Source organism: Salvelinus fontinalis, unplaced genomic scaffold (assembly GCF_029448725.1).
Source record: "Salvelinus fontinalis isolate EN_2023a unplaced genomic scaffold, ASM2944872v1 scaffold_0039, whole genome shotgun sequence".
NCBI lineage: Eukaryota > Metazoa > Chordata > Actinopteri > Salmoniformes > Salmonidae > Salvelinus > Salvelinus fontinalis.
This window is the reverse complement of record NW_026600248.1, coordinates 307,996-316,374: the sequence shown is the minus strand read 5'-3', so window position 1 is coordinate 316,374 and position 8,379 is coordinate 307,996.

The following is an 8,379-nucleotide window of genomic DNA, read 5'->3' as shown; positions in this document are numbered from 1 at the left end:
CCAACTTACACAGTTTTTACATGATGCTGGTTCAGAGACTATTAAAAGATCAGACAAAGGTGATTTTCTTCACAAAATACAATTGTCCATTCTGTGTCTGTTTGCCATATACTTAGCCCATTCGTATCACTCCTTCTTCACTACTTCTTCTCATGTGGTGTCCTTGAGTGGTTCTAATTCTGATATATCTAATTCTGTTGCTTTTTCAATGTTCTTATCTTGAGGTAGATCATTAGAGTTTATCAGAAAGTTTCAAATATCAGTAAAAACTCTGACTGATGTCTCAGGTTGCTTTGTTGGCACGGTGGTCTGCTTGGTAAGGGCAGTCGATGTCATCTAGTGATAGCTACTGTGGTTGTCACAGCAGCCGCCACCCTTGTTGTTGTCACAGGTTCTTCCTGTTCATGTGCAGGGGTAGGATCAATCTTAATGACAGTGGTGCTACTCCCTTCGGTCACTGTTGTTCTTGTTATTTCAACTATTAATTCTTCACCTTCAACTGGTTCAATCTGATTCATGATGAGCACCCTCTCGTCTTTTTCTTTGATTAATGTCAGGTCACATCCTTTCGGATCCCAAACGACTTGTCCCTTTGTTTGGTGATATGTCCATCCACAGAGTGCAATCTCCGATAAGGGTTTGATCCTTATGATTGAGATAGACTTCAGTTCTCCTACTTCTGTTATAAATTGAGGTGGAACAGAGATTCAAACCTTGTCAGTCTTTTTGGATTGTTCGGCTGATTCCATTCTTCTCTTCCTGCTCCCACAATACATCTTGATTGTGCATTAGTCTGTTGTTTCTATACTAGCATTCACTGTTACTTCTGTTATGTCAATGTCATTATTCTTTTGTTGTTCTAATATCAATTGTCTGTAAAGGAGACCATTCAAAAGTTTAAAAGTCAATTGTGGGTAATCCCCATTTTCTTCAGCTTGCGGGACTTTTCCTCCTCTTTCTTCACCTGAGGCTCCCTCCTCAGGCCGGACTTAGCTTCCATCTGGAAGGCTTTCAATTTTAGGAAAGAAACGTTCTTATTCTGTTCCTTGTGAGGCCTCTTCTCCTCTTCTGGGTGCATTAGTCGGTGCACGTGTCATATTTTGACTTTCACTTAATTTGCTGTTTTCTTGGCTCCTCCCTGGCGTCTCAATCGTTTCCGCTGCTCCTGGTTCCTCCAGGCTCCCTCCTGGTGAATCAGCATCCTCTGTGTCCTCATCTCTATGTGGTTGTATCCTTCTCTCTGTTAGGACTCAGCTGCAGTGGTTCAGATGGTACCACGTCTGGCTTCTTTTCACTTGGACGGCCGTTCTTGTTGCTTTGGCCACCTCATAGGGTCCATCTCTCCTCGGTTGATCCCACTTCCTCCGGATCCCTCCAACGTGGACTAGATCTCCTGGTATCACTGGGAGAGGTCCTTCTGGTCCCCTTGGATCATCAGACGCAGAACCTCTCATCCTGGTTCAGGTTTCTGCCTACTTTCTGTGAAGCATTCATACTTAGAGACTTATGGCCTCTGTTCTATGATTGCACCATACATCCTCTTACTTCCATCACTCATCACACAACAAACAGACATTCCAGCTGAAGCTGGCGAACCCCTCTCCTTCTGGTTTCCTAAACATAAGACTTGGAAAACAACAGACAAAACATAACAGCATTGACAATGTTATGTGTTATGCATAAATATATTCATGCAAACTGAAATCTGAGACCATGACAATTCCCACTCTCTCTTTACCTGACTCTATGCCTCCAGGATACTTTTCTGCTGGACTCCACAAAAATAAAAGCCCTAAAAAGCTTCCTCATGCTTCCACCCAGTCTTCCCCTTTCGGCCCCAGGTTCTGAGAGGTGTTCCCAAATCATGTCATTTTTACTTAGTTTCCCATCTACTCCATTTCAACTGATAATCATGTGCATAACCTACAATTAACATTCTCTCTTCTTGAATTAATTCAACACTGTATATGCTTTCATATCAATCCCTTTAACATGTTTGTTTAGAGTATAATATCCTATCATCCATTCTCTTTCACATGATGTATTAAAAATAAAACAAGTAGCCTCCAAACTCAACCCAGTATGTCTATAGTGGAATCTAGTCTCTCTCTCTTTCTCTCTCTGATTCCACATCCTCTGTCATGGTGTTTTCAAGCTCACCCATTATTCAGCTGGACCTTACTTCTCGTGAGACTTATGCACCCACCAAAGAGAGACAAGAAGAACTTTACCACTGCAGTGTTGTAAGAAGTATACCACCAGCCTGGTGTATCTTGATGTACACTCAGTCTCCAGAATGCAGCCCAAGCCCTTCCATTTCTGGCTGTTTTTTCCTGAGGACATACACACTTACACATGGGTTATTTCCTGACAACATTAGCAAGATCACTAAATCTTAATTTTTAATAACAGCCCTATGTAACCATTCTGCCTCAAATACCTGGCCTCCTGCCACAGAAATATTCATAATGATAGTTAAATGATGGTCCCTACGGCAACTGCTGTAAAATAACATGTACTCAGTCAAGTGTCTTCCAGTTGGAAGAATATCCAATCCTCACAAAACTAAGTCATAAGTTTCTTAAACTTTTGCTCTAGTGTTCAAAATGCCACCACTTATTCTTTTTACCATATCTTTAGATATGTTAATTGTTCTATTTACTTTAGAATTTTCCCTATATTTTACACAGTCAGCTGTCTTTCCTTTTCTGTGAATTATCTCTATTATTATACATAGTTTCTACAAATAACACCCCTTCACTACCATTACCTTCATTTATGAGTCCCCTAACCCATAGCAGCCATTGTTTAATACATCCTTAAGTCAATTTATATATCATTTATATCAATCAGTCCCTCCTCAGGAACATATACACAACCTTATGTTCCTCAAAACAAAAATAAATTGACCAAACGAGAAAAAGAGAAAAAAAAAAAAAAAAAAAATTTTTTTTTTATAATAATTACACATTTGCAATAAATTTCCACTATTCGTAATGTAATTAAACCTGGAGAAAAACGTCCATCTGTTTCATTCTATGCCCATGTTATTATTGGTCTCTTTCTTCTTCATTCTTGGGTATCATCGCACAACATACTATCTTTTTATTCAATTAAACATTAGATTTTATCATTCCAATTCCAATGACATTATAAAACAAAAAATAAAAAACCTTTAATCTAATATTCTGTAAGTTTTGTCAACCACCTTGTCTCAGGATTAGTTTCCAGAGCTTCCCTAGGCCTATTAAATTTAAACAGTTCTATATCTAAATAACTAAACAGTTATTTCTTAAATACATTTTCCAACCCAATATTCAGGATAACAGTCCTTAGTGTTTACTTTAACTCAAATTTGACCTTATCTATTCAATACACAACATCCCTTTAATAATGAACATTTATACTAAACACTTTAAATACCAGTATTATCTATTTTCCAATAGCCCTTTTGTCTCAGTTTCTCTCATGAATGGCCTGATAATAAAAAATCAGTACCCCAATAACTTTAAGTCATTATTCTCCCAACAAATATAATGTCATTTCAGCATGTCTTTTTTAGATACAGTTCACAGGTCATCAGACACAGTTGTCCCTCACTGTTCAGTCGGTTAGGGTGGGTTTGATCTCCACACCCACTTGTGGTGATATTCTCTCCCATGCCTTAAAGCATTCTGACGTCACCTTCTTATGATAACTCCCTTATTCCACCAGTGTTCTCTCAGATGAATTACAAATGATGTATTTATCAACAAAAACCCTCACAAACCCACACTCCAATAAACCCGTTGGAATAACTTTCAACACTTTTTATATGCATAATGAACAAAACACATTTGTGTATTTCCCCAAAGACCATAACCCCAAGGAACTGATAGTTTTACCCATGAACCCATGTTATATCAAAAATAAAAATTAAAATAAATCTATTCGAATAACTTATTCAATTTAAGGGTACAACTCTTCATAATTTTCCCAGAGACATAATAGATTTTCAAAGTAATTATACAGTTTGAATAGAGTCTGGTGTCTTAAACATTTTATAAGTAAATCCCACCTGTTCCAACAATTTCTAGTAAAAGGTGATCAGTCTTTCACAGGAAATTCCTAGGATTCAGGGCATTTTGACACCATTAATATGTTTCCACTCCCCCTTTCTTTAGGAGCAACTTAAATACATTTTTCAAAAACATGTTCATCCTTTTGCATACCCAATTTGAAACTGAATTGGAAAAAACCCTTCCAATATATCTACTAATGCATATTCATTCCCAGTACATGGTGTACTCACTAGTGAACCATAAGCTAATAATAGCAAACGAACTGGACTCACTCATCCAGAACTCCATGTTTTAGCCTTATCCAGATATTTTTATTTTTAAAGCGGCTGACTTTAATTACTGTGGAAAGCAGTTAACTAGTCTCCAATGACATTGTTGACCAGAGAAGATTGAAACCCCCTTTTTTTTTTTTTCCCTTATTCTTTCTGGAAAAGAAAGTGTACATATCGTTAATATTCACAACGTTACCTTTTAGTCAGCAAACCAATAATTTTACTTATCCATAGATTTTATTCTAAAGCGTCTTTAACAGTTCCAGAGAATTGTGGTATAGAATGTCTAACAATTAAAATTCCGTCGTTACTCTACTAGATGTCAAGTCAAACGTGATCTAATACTTCTTCTTGACCACATATAAACTGTAATCTCTATGAAACACTCATTGTTCCCTCAGAGACTACACACCGCCAAGTAAAAATTCCATTCTCACTAACCTCAAACCAATTAGTTGTTTGTTATTTTGACAAGGATATAAACTCTTGTATAGCGGCATTTCCTTCTACCGCACTAAGTTCTAATGTCACATTACACTAATTTTTCTCATACCCGATATACCTATATCCAGAACAGAGAGCTATTTTCTTATTGGTTCTTAGATCTTGTCAATAGTTCTGCCAATCACCCGCACGTCTGCGAGGATTAGAGGAACCACACACACACCCCCATCGCAATGTATTTTCTGATGATAGAATGTTGACATCAGAACGCCTGCAAATCGAGCTTCACATTTTGGTCCCATGTGACTGTTTAATTCCCTTGTCCTATTTATCCTGTTCATCAGGTAATAGTGTCCTTCTCTCCCTATTCTATGGAAACAGTCATTTTGTTGTCATGCCACTAATTATTGTATTTTTCCTAAATACTCCCATGTATTATACACCTTTTATTTACTATTTTTCCAAGGTAGAGCGAATCCCCTTTCCAATTAAAAATGCATTTGTCACATCACTTAATTTCTCTTCTCAAACCAAGCTCTATATAGTACAGACATTATTTCTGAATACTACAGATGACTTAATGTCTTATTCTAATACAATACTTCAAATATCACTGTGTTTTTCCCATTACAGATATTATTATTTATTCATTTTATAATTCTAATCAATTTTATGATTACATTTACATTACATTTAAGTCATTTAGCAAATGCTCTTATCCAGAGCGACTTACAAATTGGAAAGTTCATACATATTCATCCTGGTCCCCCATGGGAATTTAACCCTCAACCCTGGTGTTGCAAGCACCATGCTCTACCAACTGAATCACACCAGTCCACTGCCCGCTCCTTTACGATCTCTATCTAACGTCTTACGTTTACCTTTATTAATTTATTTTGTCTATACTTTCTTACCTCTTATCTATATTCTTATTATTTCATTGTCTTTTATCCCATTTTACTGTTTAATTCCCGATTCACGGTTTTAGTGAAACAAACCTCTCATATTTTGGTCTCTGTCCTTCAGGCTATTTTTAGACCGCAGTCTCTGTGGGTACAGAGTGATCGACGGCCTGTTTTTTCCTCTTCCTTTGTTACACCGTTCGTGAATCCTTAATCTGTCCTGAATTTCACTATTTATCACTATTTATCTTAACTAACCTAGATTCGTTTTTAACTTTATAGTACAATTTCAATTTATCGACGATTCTACTTTCTGTCTTGTTACACACTATTTGGTTTAATCCTCTTTTATTATCTTTATGGTTATTTATTTTAACACCTTTTTTAGTATTCTACTATGGTCGCTTATTACTTTATCACATCAGTGTTTTTATCCTTGATTATAACTTATTTTACTTCGATGTTCCTTAATTTCATTCCATCTGCCTAATAGCAGTTAACTGCACTCTCCTTCTCAAATTACACTCAGTTAACTATCAGAGAGGCTTGCGCATGCCTCTTCCTACCACAGACACACACACACAACCCAACCTGTCCTTTCTTTCTTCCTAATGTTCTATCTCTACACAGATCTACTCATTTCTTACAACATTATCATTCATCCTTTTATGTTTCATCCGTTCATTCAATCCCTTTGTTTTTACCTCAAAACAACTCAGTTCTTTCTTTATTGACTTAATCCCTTTGTTCAACATAAGCCTAGGCTAATAGGATTTCTACGATATGACGAGAGACTACTGTCTAATCGGATCAGCTTGTCTTCATATCCTACCCAACCCCCCAATACTGATCTTTTCTTCTTTTATTAGAATAGTATTTGTGGCGTGACCTACTGAATTACAAAACCCTGTTAGCTAGACAGAGCGGTTTTTTATTCGCAGGATTTCTTTTGCATTTGAACGCCGCACAATCGGGCAAACGTCCTAAATATTCATCCGTACAGTCCTCCTTTCAGAGCGTTAACCATGAAATATTTATTTAACTACTGATTTATGTTTCGACCGTATTAACTACTTTTGCAGTTGAACGCCGCACAATCGGGCAAACGTTTTTTCTACAACCTAATATTTATAAGCTACTTTTGCAGTTGAACGCCGCACAATCGGGCTAACGTTTTCCTACAACCTAATATTTATAAGCTACTTTTGCAGTTGAACGCCGCACAATCGGGCTAACGTTTTTCCTGCCTTCTAAATATTCATCCGTTCAGTCCCCCGTTCTGGGGCGGTATCCATGAAATATTTATTTACTAAATATCCACCCAATCAGACCTCTTTAAAAATGTTCCTTTTTTAAAGAGCGGTGGCTTTCTAACTACTTATTTATGCAGTTCTCTGTTATCTTTAGAGCCATTATTCATAAGTAACCTGTCCAAGCATTCCTTCTACTAATTTTATTGAAGAGGTATGACAGGATTTTCTACCTACATTATCTGTTTTTACCGTATGAGCTGTCCGACATTATAGCCAGCCATCTCAGCCAGATGGCACAAACAAGCACATCATTTAAGCTACACATTCGAACGGTCTAATCAGAACGAGCGCATGCTCCACTAAACACCTAACACAAGCAAAGTTCACATCGCCTATTCACTCATTCTCTATACATGCACATGCATTTATATTTAATACAATTCCCCAAATTACACATACATGCAAATTTATTTGAATTCAAAAGTTCTTTCGTTTTTACTGGTTTCTTTTTAGGAAATTTGAAAGAGAGACTTACATGGCGCCCCTCTCGCTGAGACAGGATCTCTGAAGCAATCCATACATTTCAACTATTGTAAGAACTTGCTTACCGTCTAGTTGGGCGGCCACCCTTGTTTGTTAGATTGTCCAAAGAACCCATCATCAGCCAAGAACGTCCCAGTCCCTATCAGCTCCTGGCTAGCTCGCCAAAATATGTCGTGGAAAATCATTTCAAATACAACGCTTATCAGAACTTGTAAATTCAAACATGCTCTTTATTACAACTGTACAGCCCACTGGCATGTCCCCGCGGAACACACCCCGCGGAACACACCCCGCGGAACCCACCCACTCCCAGAGCACTAGTTCGCTCTTTATACCCAAATAGCATATGAGTCCACCCCATATGCAAATAAGCATACTTCCCCTATTCTTTGTGCCATTATCTTTTTAGTTCAGGCTTCCTGCTTGTTCACACATACTAACGCTCATCATCTGCTTTCAGTTAAATTACAATAGTGGTCAGACCCTCTATCTTTTTGTCAACATACTCTGTGTCCTTCCCCTCACCACTAAATAAATGCACTCTTTGTTCTGTCCCCGCTATCCCTAGGGTATCCAATTGCTTATAGGCATATTTCTCTGGTATGTATGTTTTTCTTTAGTGGAATGAATAGACTATAAATCTAGTGTGTCAAAGCACCCTGGCACCAACATGTCTGAGCAATCTGTCAACACAATGGAGAATCTACAAGGGTCAGAGGGTCAGAACGTCCCCCAGTAGTTTTCCATTACCACGGTCTCATGATCTATGTCAACATGTGGTTCGCTACCACCACACCATCTGCCAATCTTCGGTTTCCTGTATTTACCAGAATGGCAAACACACTCACATCTGCCTTCTTATACTATTTACCTATCTATTGTTTAATAGTGTGATATCTACCTA